The sequence below is a fragment of the Macrotis lagotis genome, chromosome 5 (assembly GCF_037893015.1).
Source record: "Macrotis lagotis isolate mMagLag1 chromosome 5, bilby.v1.9.chrom.fasta, whole genome shotgun sequence".
In the NCBI taxonomy this organism is placed as follows: domain Eukaryota; kingdom Metazoa; phylum Chordata; class Mammalia; order Peramelemorphia; family Peramelidae; genus Macrotis; species Macrotis lagotis.
The window spans coordinates 138,933,511-138,943,241 of record NC_133662.1 but is presented as its reverse complement, the minus strand read 5'-3'; the positions used below and the strand labels follow the sequence as shown (position 1 = coordinate 138,943,241).

Genomic DNA, 9,731 nt, shown 5'->3' with positions numbered 1-9,731 from the left:
CTAAGCAAAGGAAGATAGAGATGTCAAGTCAGCAAATTTGAACAAACCCCAAACTGATTAAAATGCTTAAGAACATAAATAAAAGTATTATAAAGCAAAGATAACTGCCAATTTGTGGTTTTCTAAATCAAAATGGGTTCACAGGGGTTCTTTTCTTTTTGAATTTGATCCTCTCTTCAAGGAGCTCACAGTCTAATGGAAGAAGATAAGCCTGAAGCAACCAGGGACATGTGGACTGTGCTTGTAGAGAAGATGGAATATGATCTCAGAAAGGAAGGTATGAGTAAGTAGGGTGCCAGAGAAGGTTCCTGTACAAGATAGGGTTTGAACTGAATTTTGAAACCAGGTAGAAGCAAGGAAAGAGAATATTCCATGCATGGAGGATAGACAGAACAGAAGCACAGAGATGGGAAAGGGAGGGTCGTATGTGAGGATCAACAAGTAGTCCAGTGAAGCTAGGTAATAAAGGATATGGAAAGAAGGAAAATAGTATTTAATTAAAAAGTCTACTGTGTGTCTGCCACAGTGCTAAGTCAATGAGCTAAGCACTTATTTCATTGATTTCCACAACAACGCTGGGAGTTGGATGCTACTACTATCTTTACTTTATAGGAGAGAGTGGGAAAGGGAGAGAGGGAGAGAGGGAAAGAGGAAGAGGAGGAGGAAGGGAGGGAGGGAGGAGAGAGAGAGAGAGAGAGAGAGAGAGAGAGAGAGAGAGAGAGAGAGGAGAGGGAGGGAAGAAGGAAGAGTGGGTGTGCAAGAGAAAGGGAGGGGGGAAAGGGGAGAGAACAAGAGAGAAAGAAGAGAAGGGGAGAAAGAGAAGGAGAGAGAGAGAGAGAGAGAGAGAGAGAGAGAGAGAGAGAGAGAGAGAGAGAGAGAGGAGGGTGAGGGAGAGAGAAGTAAGGGGGGGGGAGAAAAGAGAGGGAGAGAGTTAGAGTTATTTAGGATTTTCATGCTAGTAAATGACAAGGGATCAGATCTGAACTTGGGTCTTCCTGGTTCTAGATGAAGCATTCTGTGTAAGGTGCCATTTAGCTCCCTCTAAGGAAAGGAGTACAATATAAGAAGAATAGAAAGGAAAAATGAGTCCAGGTTATGAAGAGCTTTAAATGTGAAAGAGAGCATTTTATAGTTTATACTGATTCAATAGAAAGTCCTGACATTTAATTAGTAGGACAGTGAGGGTGACATAGTCAGGACTATATCCGCTTTGGCAGGTAGAATTGTAATAAAGAGAGTCTTAAGACAGAGACATCAATTAGAAGGCTATTGCAATAAGAAAAGGGGTATGGATACCTGAATTAGGGTGTTTGACTGAGTGAAGAGAAAGAAATCTAAAAGAGACATCTATCTTATGAAGGCAGAAATGACAAAATTCGGTAATGAACTGGTTACATAGAATGAGTGAGATGGAAGAGTTGAACATATTAACTAGATTGAGAGGAAGGATGATGAGAAGGATGATATTGCCCTCAACAATAATAGGAAAGATCTGAAAGGGGGAGCGTGTGGGGAATGAGAGCTATCTACAGGACATTACCTAGTTCAAGATGTCCAAGAGTTAATTGATGATATGAGATTGTGGTTCAATTATTATTATGATGATTATATAAATCTGGGTATTGGCTACATATAGAATCTTGGTAGTAGATGAAATCATCACATGAAATAGTATAAAGTAAAGAGAGAAAAGAGAATTAGAGGACACCCACATTTGACATAGATGAAGAGCAGCAAAGGAGACTGAGGAGAGGTGATATCACAAAAACCTAGAAAGTAGAGAGTAATTCCCCAATTGATAAATAGTCAAAGAATATGAACAGACAGTTTTCAGATGGAAAAAAGTAGTTACCTATAGACAAATAAAAAAATGCTCTAAATCTCTATCAATGCAAGGGAAAAGGGAATGCGTGCAGCCTGTGACCCAGGAGCGGCGGCGGCAGCGGCGGCGGAGCTGGGCGCCGGGCGAGGCCAGGCCCGCGCAGGCCGCAACAGCACCATGCCCCTGGTGGCCGAAGTCTTAGTCTCCCAGGTCACAGCTACAGAACCTTGGCCTGAGGATGCTACACTTTATCAGCAGCTGAAAGGGGAACAAATTTTGCTTTCTGATAATGCTGCTTCTCTTGTCGTTCAGGCGTTTTTGCAAATGTGTGAGCTCCCCATCAAAGTGGTTTGTAGAGCAAATGCCGAATACATGTCTCCATCTGGTAAAGTACCTTTTATTCATGTGGGAAATCAAGTGGTATCAGAACTTGGTCCAATAGTCCAATTTGTAAAAGCCAAGGGCCATTCTCTTAGTGATGGGTTGGATGAAGTCCAAAAAGCAGAAATGAAAGCCTACATGGAGTTAGTCAATAATATGTTGTTGACAGCAGAGTTGTATCTTCAGTGGTGTGATGAAGCTACAGTAGGGGAGATCACTCACTCTCGATATGGATTTCCTTATCCTTGGCCTCTGAACCATATCTTGGCTTATCAAAAACAATGGGAAATCAAACGCAAGATGAAAGCCATTGGATGGGGTAACAATACTCTGGATCAGGTTTTAGAAGATGTAGACCAGTGCTGTCATGTTCTTTCTCAAAGATAGGAACACAACCTTATTTCCTCAATAAGCAGCCAACTGAACTTGATGCCCTGGTCTTTGGCCATCTTTTCACAATCCTTACCACTCAGTTGACCAATGATGAACTCCATGAAAAGGTGAAAAATTACAGCAACCTCCTTAATTTCTGTAGAAGAATTGAACAGAACTACTTTGGAAAAAATGGGAAAGGACACATGGCCCTCAGGTTGGCTTAGAGAGACTTATTGAAGGAAAAGTTTAATTCTTAAATTAGGTTTAACTTCATGATTATAATAGTATCAGAATTTTAGAAATGAACACAACTTTTAGAAACCTCCAGATGTATAACAAACCCTTATATATGTATTTTGTAGCCAATGTACACACTAAACAATTCTGAATTAATGTATTCTAAATTATGTATGTTTATTTTTTGAAACATGTATGTACATTCAAATAAAGCTTTGATAGTGATAAAAAATGCAAGGTAAAAACAAATCTGAGATATCTCAGATTGACTAATATGATAGAAAATGGAAATAGTAAGTGTTGGAGGGGATGAGGGAAAACTCGGACACTATTACACTGCTGATAAAGTTGTGAACTGATCCAAACATTGTAGAAAGCAATTTGGAACTTTGCCCAAAGGGCTATAAAACTGTGTGTACCATCTTTTCTTCAACAATAATACTACTAGATCTATATTCCAAAGAGATCATAAGGAAGAGAAAAAGGTCCACATATGTAAAAACATATTTCCAGAAGCTCTTTTTGTTGTGGCAAAGAATTGCAAATTTAGGGGATGCCTATCAATTGGGGAATGGCTGAACAAGTTGTGGCATATGAATTTAATGTAATACTATATTTCTTTAAGAAATGATAAGCAGGAAGATTTCAGAAAAACCTGGAGGTACTTACTTGAACTGATGCTAAGCAAAGTGAGAAGAACCAGAAGAACATTATACACAGGAACAGCAACACTGTGCAATTATCAACTATGAGATTTAGCAATATAGTGTTCAAAGGCAATTCTAAAAGATAAGATAGAAAATGCCATTCACATCCAGAGGAAAAACTATGGAATCTGAATGCAAATCTAACTTATTATTTTCCCTTTTTTTGTTTTTTCTTTCTTGTGGTTTTCCCCTTTTGTTCTAAATCTTTCATACATGATTAATATGGAAATATTTAACATGATTATGTATATATAACCTATATCAGATTTCTTGCTGTCTTAGGGAACAGGAGAAAGAAAGGAGGGAGAGACATTCTTTTACAAAAATGAGTGTTTAGAGTAGAGAGTGTAATCTAGGGAAAAAAGAAAAATGTCAAATACTTCAGAGAAGTCAAGAAAAATCAAAGATTGAGAAAAAGACCATAAGACTTGGTGATTAAGAGCCAATTGGAGGGGCGGCTAGGTGGCACACTAAAGCACTGGCCCTGGAGTCAGGAGTACCTGGGTTCAAATCCAGTCTCAGACACTTAATAATTACCTACCTGTGTGGCCTTGGGCAAGCCACTTAACCCCATTTGCCTTGTAAAAAAAACCCCTAAAAAAAGAGCCAATTGGAAACTCATGGAAAACTTATGACCATTATGTTTTAGACAGGATAGGAAAGCAGACTCAGGTGGTTTCTAATGGTTACCAGAATGATTGGTTGAAAATTTTAAAATGCCATATGCAGGGTGTCAAATGGTATCACTCATGCACGCACATATTTGCAAATGTAATGCAAAAATAAATCTGTCTTTTTTTCAGTGAATGAAAGTATCCCATACTAGCCCTGATTTGTCTTTTTTGTCTTACCTAGATCAAGTCTCAGAATTTGACTGTCTCCTCCATCCCAAAGTACAAGATATTATGCTTTATAATACTTTATTAATTCTTATATTTCCTTTCTTCCTTATAGTTATCCACATGGTTACTCTGACAAGTTCTTGTCCAATAAGAAGAAAAATGGTTTGGGGTTTCTTCCTTTCTTGGGAGGAAGTGAAATTTCTTTCTGATACTTTGAATTCACAGGGGAAAATGATTTAGTTAATGTTAGGAGTCGATTTCCTCTTCATGACACCTTGTTATGAAACTTCTGACTCCTTGAATCCATTTGTTTTTCTGATGGCAATTTTACTTTCATTAAATTCTGTCAGATTTTCATGATATAGCATTTGCTGTGGGCTGCTGCTTTTTTCAGTTCACAGCCAGCTAATTAGCACAGCAGATAAATTCAGTTTAGTAAAATTTAAATCATGAAAAAAAGGAAGAAAGCAGGTTGGGTATGGGGGAGGAAGAGGCAGGGATTTGTCCTTTCTGATGAGCTATCTCCCAAGGGAGGCTCAAATATTTTTAACTGTAATTATTGTATTTGATCTCAATTTGGATATTTTTGAAAAAAAAACTTATCCCAAATTATTGACTATTTGACTGATAGTCAGTTGACCAGTGCCTGAGAACACTTTTCCAATGTGTGGTAGGCGCATTTCAAGAAATTATTCTTTCTACTTATGTCTTCTCTCTGGGTGACTAATTGCAGCATGATGACAAACAAAGGAACCTACTGTCCTGTAGGTAAAAGCTGATATGGTATTGCTGTTCCAAAGCACCAACCTATAGGTAAGGGCTGATATTATGTTATTGCTGTTCCAAAGCACAGTCTCTCCCAATCTGTTACACAGAAACAGGCAGTAGTGAAGACTTTCCAAATGTGGTCATTGAACAGTGACAAGGCTTCTAAAAAGCTGAGTGAGAGTGGGCCGTGTCATGCGGACTTTTCCTTTTACCTGTGGGTGGCCATTGACAGAGGAGATTATGTAGCAATTGACCTTTCTATAAATGAATGAACATTAGACTAGAATGTTGATTGGTAGGAATTTTACTTTCATTAAGCAGTAGGAATTGAGGCTTGCTGTTTGGGGGCAGAAAGGCTTGATGCAATTAAGAGGTTCTAATTAGAAACATGTCAGCCTTAATTATCTGTTTGCCACCCCTGTTTTATGTCAGTGGGAACAGTCTCACTTTTGATAGAAAGTCTTATGTCCTACCTTAACCTACCCCATCTCAACTGCCAATTAAAGGGGTTGGATGAAAAACCTAAAACATTTTATTGTTGGAACACCCTTAGAAAGAAAAGATCATGGATCAAAGTCACAACAATTTCAGAAAACAATAGCATCTGCCCTCTTTATGCCCTTTTGAGTGGTAGGGAACCGGTTGTAATAAGGTTTTGTTGTAGTTTAAGTCAATCCTTTGTGACCTCATTTTGGAGTTTTCTTGGCAAAAGATGCTGGAGAGGTTTGCCATTTCCTTCTCCAGTTCATTGTACAAATGAGGAACTAAGGCAAATAGGGTTAACTGACTTGCCCAGGGTCACACAATAAGTGCTAAGACTGGATCTGAACTCTTGCTTGCCTTCCTGACTCCAAGCTTAGGACTCTATCCACTATGCCACCAACTGCCCCTGTAATAAAGTATTAAAGGTTTATGTAATTATATAAGTAGAATACAAGACCAAACTTCATTGAGTAAGACAAGTGATTTTATATAAGTCAAAGTTCACAGGGATAGGAGTTTACAATCACCAGACTCTTCACCCAAAAGTATATACATACACCCCACATACAAATACATGCACATATACATATATGCGTGAAATTATTTTCAAATAAGAGGTAGGATCATTTAAGAAGTTGCCACTACTTATTACCTCTGATCTTTGATCGATTGCAGAAGATAATATGCACATGGTTCTTTTGAGATGTTTTCTAAAAATTTTTGTAGTTAGAAAAGAAACCAGACAGAGTAATAAGCACCCTCTTACTTAGTTAGAATCGGATTAGCTAATCTGCACATAGGCATGTTGTTCCTTGCCATGATCCTTTTGGTAGCTGACCAATTGATGTTTTGGGAATAGTGATAGACTTGTGGGGAATTGAATAGGGTTTGAATTCTGATTTATTCATGTTATAATTATGGGACCACAGATAAGTTTCTTTGAACCTTCATTTCTTTATCTATAAAACATTGATAATGATACTTTCTAGAGAAACACCATAGTGTGGTGAATGGAGTGCCAACCTTAGAGACAGAAAGTCTTGGGGGTCTTAGCTCTGATATATGCTAACTCTGTGATCCTTCTCAGTATTTCAGATTAATCTCTAAATCTATAAAATTGCAAAATACCTTTCTGCATTTGTTGAAGAAATTTCCATACCTTATGTTTCCTATATCATGGAAATCATAGATCTTGTTAAAAAATAACTGCAACTATCCTTGTCACAGGGTTATTGTAAGAAAATGCTTTGCAAATGTTAAAGCACTTTAGAAATGTGAATTATTAAGTCTATTTGTTGGAGGTATGGTCTTATGCTGACTGTTTCTCTATTATGAATAGTTTATATTTTGTGTCACCTAGTTCAATATTATATATTTATTTGCAATGTTACCTTGGGTATGTCTTTTTTTATTGTCTATTAACTTCAGTTTCTCCATCAGGAAAATGGAGACTAGAATTCTTGTGCTACCTACCTAGCTTTGAAAATCAAAATTAACATAGTTGATTACATATAGTACTTTTAAAATAGCAAACTATTTGCCATTTATGTTGTGATATAAGATTATTATTACCATTTCTATACATAAATGTTGATATATGCATATAAATATTTCAACACTGTCCTTTCATTGATGTAGGAACTCTTTCCACTGTTTCAGATTGAAATCATTTTATGACTCTATAAAATGATTTCTGAAAGTTAAAATGATAACAATGTCATAACCTGATACTGAATGTCTCTGAACATTTCTAGCTAAGTCCACAGGTGACAGATAACTGTCAACTAGACCAATGCTCTAAACTTTTATAGCTTCATAGGACCTACCAGAGACTGTGCTCCACTGGTATAATCTCTAAAAAGTTAGGTTCATCCCCATATCACTATAGGATTTTGGCATAAGACTTTATTATTATATACAGTAGACTCAGTAGCAGTTCATCATTGATGGAAATGACAATATCAAAATTCTACTATATATATAGATATATAGATATATATGTATGTATGTATTTCTGTTCATTAAAATGTCAAGAAATATGAAGGACTAAGGAATATCTAATTCAACTCACTGACCTTTAAAAGAGAGAGGTGGGCTCACAGGGTAACTCTGGACTAGATGCTTCATGAATGGTCCAGAGGAAGACAACTAGGATCATAAGCAAAGTAGAGACTATCACTCAAAGGACCTGAGTCAAATCAACAACCATTTATTAAGTGCTTACTTTGTGCCAAGCACTATGCTATGGACTAGGAAAACAAATAAATGCGGGAAGACAGAAAATTCTCTTATTTTTCTTTCCTTTTTATTACATTAATACATATTTTTAGAATAAAACAAGAATTTCCATAATATAGAATAAAAAAGATGATTGTACATGAAACTATAGATCTCCTATGTACAACTTGCTATTCCTTTCAACTATACAGCTAAATTATCATATAAATGTATTTTTTTTCCTCCTTTTCATCTACCCTTCCCCAACCAGACTTAGAGATGGCTACTATTAGACACCAGTAGGGTTAAGAATCTCTGAATTCTAGTCTAATTCTGCCATTTTACCAAATGGGGAGTGGAATAAAAAATGTAAAATGATTTTCTCAATATTATCCAGCTCATTAATGTATGGGTTCTCTCATTGTGACCCCACAGCTCTTTCCACCACATTGTGATTCTTTTTTTAATACTACATTTTATTTATTTATTTTGAATTTTACAATTTTCCCTCCTAATCTCACTTCCCTGCCCCCCAACAGAAGGTAGTCTGTTAGTCTTTACTATGTTTCCATGGTTTACATTGATCTAAGTCAAATGTGATAAGAGAGAAATCATCCTTAAGGGGAAAAAAATAAAATATGATAGAGCAAAATTATATAAGATAACTTTTTGTAAATTAAAGGTAAAAGACTTTGGTCTTTGTTCAAACTCCACAAATCCTTCTATGGATACAGATGGTACACTGTGATTCCTAATTAATCATCACTTAAACTTTAAAGACTTTTGAGATATCTAAAGGACTCCATAGATAGAATTTTCTATTCTACTATTTTTTTTCTTTCTTGAATTCTTAGAAAATAATTTCATACCAACAGCAATGTTTCAGTTGCTAATCATTCTGTATGTATGCTATTATCATTGAAAATTTGGTTTGAAAGTTGAAAAAAATAAAAAAGACAAAATAAGAACATTAGGCTAGCCTAAATACACTTTATACTTTGTGTATTTTCATGTTAAAGACACAAAACAAGAACATATTGAGACTACCATTTATTTTTTAACCTGGAATAGAGAATATTATCATGCAAGGGAGAATAAAATATTAATAATACATACAATATTAGTAATTACTGTTGCTATGGTAACTTAACTTTAGAATTCCTTGATGTTAATTTTCTCTTTCACCATAATCATTTTAGTTGAATTTTCTTAAAAACAGAATATAAAAATATGTATCAGAGAAGATATGATATGCATATAAATAAACTAAACTACTTGTGTTTTACAATCAGTCAAATCATTATACTTTGTATGGGGGGGCTCTTTAATATAATACTTCATATCAGAACATAATATACTACCCTTTCCAAAATATTTTCCTAATCAGTGCTTTGGGGAGGTTGGTGTCTGGGTAATTATACCCATTTTAAAGATATGGAAGTTGAGGCTGAGAAATGAAAAGTAATATCCCTAAGGACACATAATTAATAGTGACAGAATTTGAACTCAGACCTTCTGAATCCAAATAAATTACTCTTCATGATAGTATATGATTGCTCCAAATAATCAGGAAATGTTTTAACTTCTTTTCTTCTCTAGAAATTAGCCCCTATGACAGATATTCTCAGATATTATGAAAGTACCTAGATACATTTAGAGGAATTTCTTATTTTTTATTTGTTTCCTTCTAGCCAGAAAATCTGACAGACTGACAATACACCATGTGCTATTACCAATTCTCTTTTGCAATTACCCAGATCACAGAAAATGAAAAAGAAACCCAAAGAAAAATGTTTGATTTCCTGGTCAAAACAAAACACAATAGGATTTATAACAGAGAAAATGGAAAATAACAATATCCACAAAGGAACAGTCTTTCTAAGAGACTTGTATAACCTC

At 35.7% G+C, this 9,731-nt stretch overlaps 1 pseudogene; it reads left to right on the top strand.

The window, feature by feature from the left end:
- The first annotated feature begins 1,999 nt into the window (after positions 1-1,999).
- On the top strand, positions 2,000-2,835 carry LOC141489897 (metaxin-2 pseudogene; annotated as a pseudogene).
- The last annotated feature ends 6,896 nt before the right edge of the window (positions 2,836-9,731 follow it).